Source organism: Chenopodium album, chromosome 8 (genome assembly GCF_948465745.1).
Source record: "Chenopodium album chromosome 8, dcCheAlbu1.1, whole genome shotgun sequence".
Taxonomy (NCBI): domain Eukaryota; kingdom Viridiplantae; phylum Streptophyta; class Magnoliopsida; order Caryophyllales; family Amaranthaceae; genus Chenopodium; species Chenopodium album.
Window position 1 is genome coordinate 8,486,838 of NC_137841.1, and position 8,781 is coordinate 8,495,618.

The 8,781-nt window shown below is 34.1% G+C and overlaps 1 long non-coding RNA gene across 1 annotated transcript; it reads right to left on the bottom strand.

Moving 5' to 3' along the window:
• Positions 1-2,161: 2,161 nt before the first annotated feature.
• On the bottom strand, positions 2,162-3,784 carry LOC145555798 (uncharacterized). The gene is made up of 3 exons (XR_014091561.1): positions 3,603-3,784; positions 2,639-3,511; positions 2,162-2,548 (listed from the first exon to the last, which is right to left on the bottom strand). It is a non-coding gene; the product is annotated as an uncharacterized LOC145555798 (long non-coding RNA).
• Positions 3,785-8,781: the final 4,997 nt, after the last annotated feature.

An 8,781-nucleotide genomic window follows, 5' to 3' on the forward strand; every position in this document is an offset into this window, starting at 1 on the left:
GAATTCATATGAATTGATTTTTTTTTTTTTTAGCTTCGATCAATTTCATTTGTGTATGAATTTCATCTGATTTTTTGCATTTTTTTTATCGATGAACATAATTATGTAAAATATGAACATATGCATAGGTTCCCTTAAATGTGAACATTAGTTTTTCATAAAGTGAACATAGGCATAAAAAATATGAACATATGCATTTCAGAAAGTAAACATAACAATTCAAAATATGAACGTAAGCATTGGTTTCCTTAAAGTGAATATAAGCATTTAAAAGGTGAACATATGCGTAAAAAAAATATGAAAATATGCATTCAAGAAAGAGAACATATGCATAAACAGGCTTAATGAGAATATTTCATGAACAACAAATATTTACTATGAATATTTACATTATGAACATATGCATAGGTTCCTTTAAATGTGAACATTAGCTTTTTCATAAAGTGAACATAGGCAAAAAAAAATATGAACCTATGCATTTTAGAAAGTGAACATAACATTTCAAATATGAACATAAGCATTGGTTTTCTTAAAGTGAATATAAGCATTTAAAATGTGAACATATATGTAAAAAAATATGAACATAAACATTTAAGAAAGACAACATATGCATAAACATATTTAATTAATATTTCATGAACAACACATATTTACATTATGAATATTTGAAATTATATATGAACATATAAAATATTATTATGAATATAATGCATTTAAATATGAACATAAAAATTTGAAGAAATAAAAAATAATATGATTATGAAACATATACATTATAAGTAATAAATGTTCATTTTTTTACATGTTCATTTTTTATTATTAAATGTTCATTTTTTCATGTTCATATTTTTTTACTATATGTTCATTTTGTAGAGCGAGCGTAGTGTTGATTTTGGCGGATCGCGAATTTTTGTTGTCTGGGTTATTAATTGGGCCGCGTGATTTAGGCCTTCCCTTGTTGCACCTATCTTAGGTGCATGAGGATGCACCTAAGACCAATTGCTACCCGGAAGATGGAAAACGTTTGGGTTGCACCACCCAATAACGTTTTCCGTCCATTTTACACGTTAACGGGGCCCACTAGTTCACTTTGCCCACCTAAATTACTTCCCCCTAACTACCTTTTCTCTCTCCTCTTCAATTGCTTCTTAATTTTCCCTCCCTTTTCAATTAAAAAAATTAGATTCAAGAATTCAAGCAACTGAACAAAAAATCAGGTAATCTTTCACACTTATTTTCTATATTATTGTTTTTCGCATTTGTCTACAAGTTTTACTTGAATGCAATTTAAAGAATAAGGGCTTCAATTTCTGATTGTAATTAGGGTTTATGGGTTCAATCGAATTGGGGGATTTCGATTTCTAGGGTTTAGCGATTCAATTGAGTCCATGGTTTAGGTCCCTTAGGATTAAAGATTGAATTGTGAAGCATTTTTGAGTACTTTTTATAACTAATTGACATTGTTAATGGTAGGATGTCGAGTTCATCATACCACTCCTGTATGCAATATCATCCCAACAAGTGCAGTTGTGGAATTCCACCGAAATTGGAGACATCGTGGACTACTAAAAACCCTGGTAGAAGATTTTTGGCCTGTAAATTCTATAATGATGCATCTGGTAGAAGAGGATGCAAATTCTTCAAATGGATTGATGAAGAAATACTTGAGTGCCAGAGGGTTGTTACAAATCAACTAGTGTTGGACAAAAAGTTGATGCAAAATGAGATTGGTTTACTGAAACAACAAGTTTGCATGCTTCAAGATCAAAAGGCAAGGGTGGAGAGTGAAAAAGAGAGACTGACCAAGAAATGCAAGACACTCTCTGCTGTTATGAAGAAAGCAAAGGCAGGTGACTGTGGTGGCATTTCAGGACTTATGCAGCTGGTGGTAGTTGTTGTAATTGGAATGATGTTAGGTTATTTAGGGAAGACAATGATGTAGTAGGCAATTTAGTAATGATTGGTATTACATTTGCACTGTATGAGTAGCATATGCATGTCACATATTTTGGAATGTAAGCAAAGTGCAAATGCTAACCTGTATCTATGTAGGTTGTATTATTGCCATTAACATTAAATGAAATTATGCTTTGAACACTTCCTTTTGCAATGCCAAAATTTGACATAATTTGTGCACAATTATAATAAAAAAAGCCTTGCATTTCAAGTTCCAAAATAATTACAAAGGCTAAGTGGATTTGTTCATCATCACTTAATAAAAAATAGGCTACATCAATCTAATTCAAGGTTGAAGTACATGTAACCCCACTAAATATAGAAAGATTGTTCACAAAAACAGAAAATAACTAACACAAAATCCAGAACATAACCAAAGCACATAAATCTAATCTAGGGCATCCCAATTTTAACTTAATTGGTAACTTGGCTGTTGAAGGTGCTGCCTTGGACTTCATTGTGGCACTTCTTTGAGGCTGATATTGGGTGGGCTGGGTTGCTTGACTTGGTTATGGTGGAGCTACACCCTGTGAGCTTGCCTGACTAGGAGCAGCTTGGATGTGGATGCCTCAGTTTCAGGGTTATTCTTTCCCTAACACACAAAGCAACAACACAAACCTTATTAGAACATGTCATAATAAGTAACTAAACAATGTACAAGCCAAATTTAATCTTCACAGACCTTTTTCACAGCTCTGTCCCAAATTTTCTTTCTTTAAAGTACATTTCAAGGCTCCATTGATGGAGGTCTGCCACCTTTATCAACCTCTTTGGGTGGTGCTGGGTTCTTGCACTTGTTCTTGTAATGGCATAGGACTCCACAGTTAGAGCACTTTGGTGCTTTCTTAGGCTTTTGGGATGACTCAGCTCCTTCCCTTTCACCCTATTCTTGTTTCCTTTTCTTAAGGGAAGGTATTCCTTGCATTTTTCTCATGACAAGTGGTGTAGGCTGCATCAAATCAGTCCTCTTTTCCCATTGTTTCATACCAGGCATTGGTTTGATACTTAGAGTGTATGCCTCCAGGTATCTGTCCTTGCTGTAGAAGTCATCCACAAAGTCATATGGCCTGAGTATTTTCTTTATTATCACAGCCCAAGCATGTGCACAAGGGATCCCAGTGAGCTCCCATCTATAACATGTACAAGTTTTCTCAACCAGATTCACCACAAACCTATCACTGTAGTAATCCACTTTCCATGTGTCCATCCTAGAAGGGATTACATCACAGTTTGCAGCCAAAGTTGACACAAATTGGAACACTTAGGACACATAAGGCATAAATCTGCCTTCATGACTTTAAACACCTTCCCATTTTAGAGTGTTCCTCTTCATGGCATACCTCCTAATCCATTCTAGACAAGTGATTATAGGTTTGTCTCTGGCTTCTTTCAAAACAACATTGAAACTTTCACATATGTTGTTTAACAACATATCAGATTTTCTATGAGTGGAAAATGCATACTTAACCCAATGCCTAGGAGGAATTGCAACTAAATAGTGGAATGCATCTTCAGACAACTCTTTGATCTTCAGCATGTTCAATTCAAAATCGGCCTAAAAATGATTAAAATGATGTGTTTTTTTATCAATATGCAAACATTGCTCAAAGTAATAACAAACAGTGACCAAAGTTAAAAATCATTACCCTTGTTGTTGACCTTGCTGACTTCCAGAAAAATTCTTTAAAGGCTTCACCACCAAACTAGAGCTTAAAATTGGCCCAAATGTGCCTTACACAAAACCTGATTTCAGCATCAGGAACCACAACATCAAAAGCTTCCAATAGTCCCTGTAAAAAGGCATAACTTAGGCAATTCATTACACAAATATTGGCAACATGTCAAAAAAAATAAGGCAATTACATAAAAGCTAAGTACCTTTTTCCTATCTGACTTCAAAGTAAGGCCCTTCCCCCTTGGTTTCTCAATCTCCTTGATTAGGAGCTCCAAGAACCATATCCATGTATCCTTGTTTTCCACTTCAACCACTGCCTAAGCCACTGGGTAGATATTATTGTTACCATCCTTACTGACAGCAACTAGTATCATACCAAGGAAAGCACCCTTCAAATGACACCCTTCTACTCCAATCACAGGCCTATAACCCCTCTTGAACCCAACTTTGCATGCTTCAAAGCACACATACATCTTCTGAAAAATGGGGGGAGGGTTTTCAATCCCTTCTAACACCACAATGGCTGAAGAACCAGAGTTGTATTTAAGCATAGCCAGCCCATAATCACACACCCTTACATACTCCTCAGCAGAATCACCATACAAAATCAACTTTTCCTTTGCCCTAGCAAACCAGGCCTTATAGTATCCAATATGAACCCCTAAATCCCTATACACCCTGTCTATGAACACTTTCAACTTCCAAGTAGGGTCAGATCTCTATTCATCTAAGTATGTATCTGATAGATACTCTGATGTAACTTTTGAACTCTCATGATGAAATCCACAAGTATGGTTCAAATTCAAATTTCTGATTTGGAGAGTATGCTCCATTCTTGGTTGCCTCCACAGAATCTTGAAGTTACACTTGTTCTCAGAGTTACATGAACAAACTATCTTCCCATGCTTCTTGTCCCATGGGCACTCACATTTGTTTTTACAGTAAACACTCACCTTACTCTTCCCATTATGCAAAAAATAATAATCATACTTGTTTTCAATGTTATGACACCTAATTGCTTTTCTAACAACTTCAACAGCAGGGAACTTTAACCCTTTAACAAAACAAATCTTTCTCTTGAAATCAACCTCGGGATAAAAAGTGGGATTGGATCTACCTCATCATCTGAGCCTTGTAGAGACCTTAGCTCTTCTGAGTCATATTCCACCTCCACAACATCACCTCCATTGAATTCTTCCTCTTCTAAGATGTCTTCACCTTCAACAACAAAGTCTTCATCTAAAGCTGACCACTCATATTCATCAGACCGCTCACCCTCCCCACTCCAATCTTCCCCATCAACACCTAGATCAGTCACTCTTTTTGATTTTGTCTTTTTGTCAACTTGTCCTTTACCCTTACCCTTACCCTGAGCCTTAACTTGCTTACCCTTTTTGGCTACAATTTTCTTTGAATTTCCCTATGAACAAAGTGTTTTCTTTCTAGGGGTAGGTGTTTTTAGAGGGGATGAGCTGCTAGGGTTCACTGGAGGAAGAGAAGAAGAATTGGGCAGCTGGCTTTTAATTTTTGGACTAACAGAGAAAGTAGGGGGAGGGATTTCTGTGGATATTATTGGGCTTTTTTGTAGCTGGATGATATGGCTATCATACTCATCTTGGGAAATCACAACAGCTTCCCCATCATCAACATCTAGTTTGCCATTTTTGGGAGATAACCTCAAACTCCACCTAACAGGCTTCACTTCTTGTTTGATGATCTTTAATTTTTTGTTAGGTGGTAACAAAGAACTATTAGGGGGTGGACTGGGTTGAATGTTTGGTTCTGGTTTAAGTGTGACAGAAGGTAGCTTGGTTGGATTCTTTGTCCTTGGACCCAGGCCATGTTGAATAGGCTGGACTGGGTTTGGTTTCTCAAATAAGGCCCAAACTATAACTCTATCATTCAGATCCCTACTGTTGACCAAGTCAATAATGTCATCAAATGTCTCCACCTTCCTCCTTCCATTTGTCAAGTTTCTGCCATGTAATCTGTACCACACACTGAAATGTTGGGGTACCCTACTACACACTAAATCATATGCATATATTACCCACTTCCTCAAATTCATAACATTCATATCCTTCAACCAACAACTCATCCTCATAAACATTCCTCCCCAAACATAAGTTGTCCTACCCTTGCTGTATTCAAATTCCCCCCCCCCAACCCAGATATTCATATCAACATATTCTGGAAGCTCCCTACATCATTTATGAAAGAAATTATTTCAATACCAACATCAAGATGCACAATTATCTAAGTTCAACACCCATTCAGTCAAACAACATGCACAACAATAAAAAAGCAGGGCAAAGCAACCAAGCAACAGATGCACAATTATCTAAGCTCAACAACAACCTAAATAAAGTTTTTAGTTTATTGTTAATTAATTATGTGATAAAGCATTTCAATTGTTTAATTGTCCAACCAATTTTATCAATTAAAAAATTAGGGTTCCAAATTCGAGTATTAAAATAATTAGGGCTTTATAATTTTCTTCATTATTTATGGAAAAGGACAGAAATTTATGGTGAAAACACCAATGTACCTTGAAGGTCCTCCCTTTGCTGCAGTCAATTAAGTATTTACATCGCTTTCCCCTTTTGTCCATTTCTGTAGATTACCTCATTTAAACCAACTTACCCAAAAAATCTAAAACATGACTTGGAAGAGAGAGATAAAGCAAAGACAGGGATGGTAGGGCTACGAATTTCTGAAAAAGGGACGAAGATGATGTTGAATATTCGCTGCTTAGGTCAGAATTGGTTGAAGGTCAATGAAGAGTGTGAAAGAGTAGAGTGGAGTGATAATGGAGGGAAATTGAAGATGAGAGAGAAAAGGTAGTTGGGGGGGAATTAAATTTGGTGGGTTAAGTTAACTGTTGGGCCCCACTAACATGTAAAATGGACGGAAAACGTTATTGGGTAGTGCTACCCAAACGTTTTCCATCTTCTGGGTAGTTGTAAACAAATAAAAAAAATGGGTAGCTGTTAACAAAACACCCTATCCTCCGGGTAGTTCTAGACAAAATTTTCTTAAATTTACACTTGAAAATTGTAAAAAGTTCATAAATCATAAAAATATAAACACTAATTACACTGATTTACACGTGTTTTTGTCATGAATTCCTACTTTTATATAATTTCCAAAAGTGTATTTAATGCTTATATATAGTTCTTATGGCTACATATAACATTACCCTTTTTTGAGTAAAAAGCTAGGGGTACACTTAGTGTACAATAGTCTTTTGTACACCACCAATATTTTTACGCCAACTAAACAAATCATATTAAATACAGGAGGAAAGTTGAAATTTTAAGAGGGAAAAATAGGAGGGATTTTTTTGGCTTTTTCCCGGGTAGGAAGCTTTGAAGGGGGAACAATTGGGTTGGCGCCAACATATAGCATTGGAAAATGGGAATCCCATCCTTTCTGCATTCAATTCTTTGACCTTTGTTATGTTCAACCTTTTTGCTTTTTCTTTAAAATCTATACTAATATATTAAAAGGCGTTTATAAAAACGTCAATGTGCCACGTAGACTCTTCTATATTACACCATGTCACTTCACAAACACTTCAGAACGCCACATCTCATATTATTAAAAATATGAAGACTCGGAGATTCGAACCCCAAACCACTCATAACAAAATTGACTTTACAACCATCTAAGCCAATTATCACACATATTATAAATATGAAAAAGAAATATACAAAAGTGTATATAATTATTTAAAAAAACACTCACATTCATTCTTGATCTTTCGATCCAAATTTATATATAAATACATACAAGTATTATAATGTAGAATAAACACAATAAAAAATCCAAAATTAGTTTTTTTATTTTTTTTTTATTAGAATATACTCATAATATGGTTTCAAAAAAAATTAAAATTAAAATAAAATATCCATAACAAAAAAATTAACATGTCTTTTAAAGTGTCTAAAATGAAATTGAAATTATTCAAAGGTTACACGGGGCAAAGCCCGGGGTTACACACTAGTTCCATTGTTAAACCTTGGTGTGGCTTTTATCTTCTTCTATTGTCATCCATTTTTCCCTTTTTTTCTCTCTCTCTTTATATTTCAAATTTTGTTTCTGTAATTTCAATTACTAATTTTATCAACCATGTTCTATGATATGTTCTAATTTGATAATATTTTCAGAATTTTTTTGCAATTTTTCGTCTTTTAGGAGATGATTCATCATTTATCTTTATCCATAGCGACAACAAAGAAATTAAGCGCACAAAATAAGGACTAGAAAAAGAATTTTTCAAAAAATAAAAGGATTAGCAAAAGAAAGTGGAAGTTAGGAAAGAATTAGGCGCACTAATGAAGAATTAAAGTTGATGTGTTTTTTTTTTTTTTTTTTTTTTTTGAGGAGGTTGCTGAGGAAATTTTAGTAATGGAAGAATACTATACTGTGATAGAGCTGCCAGCTAGAATAGGAAAAATAAAAAAAAATAAAAATTGTGGAAGCTTAAATAATCGTAAGCCTAAAGTTTTGATATCATATTAGATCTTGTGAAACTCTTCAAATTGGATTGAATGTCAGAGTTAGGAAACTCAAAAGATAATTATACAAAATATATCACATATATTGTAAGATAACAGAATATCTTATCATATATTCTATACGTTGATTTAACTTAATATTACTATGATTTAATTTGAGAAAGAGAAAAAAAATGGATTTAATTTCGTGCTAGCATTTCGATTTTAATCTCAACATTATTTCGTTACATCCAGAAATTGAAACAAGGAAGGTTATTACGTTTTGGTGTTTGGAGTAATGGTTGATTATTGCCTAGCAAATTCATAACTTTGAAGAATTTATAAGTTAATTGTCTTGCCGCAAATGGCGGACGAAGCTAAAAGAAGACTGAAGTTAATTTCCTAAAGATTATTTGATGGTTGTTAGTTTCAATTTTTGTAAAACATAAAGGATTCGTTCATTACTTTTGTTAGTTATGATTCTATAAAATAAAAAATGATTACTTTAACATTAAAAATTTAACTTAAAATAAAAAGAGAGAAAATTTTCGCTAAAATTCCATACAATGAACTCTTAATGGTGGTAAAATTTAATGTGGCACCAACATTTAGCTTTGGAAATTGTAATTAAAAGAGAAAACGTAATCTCCT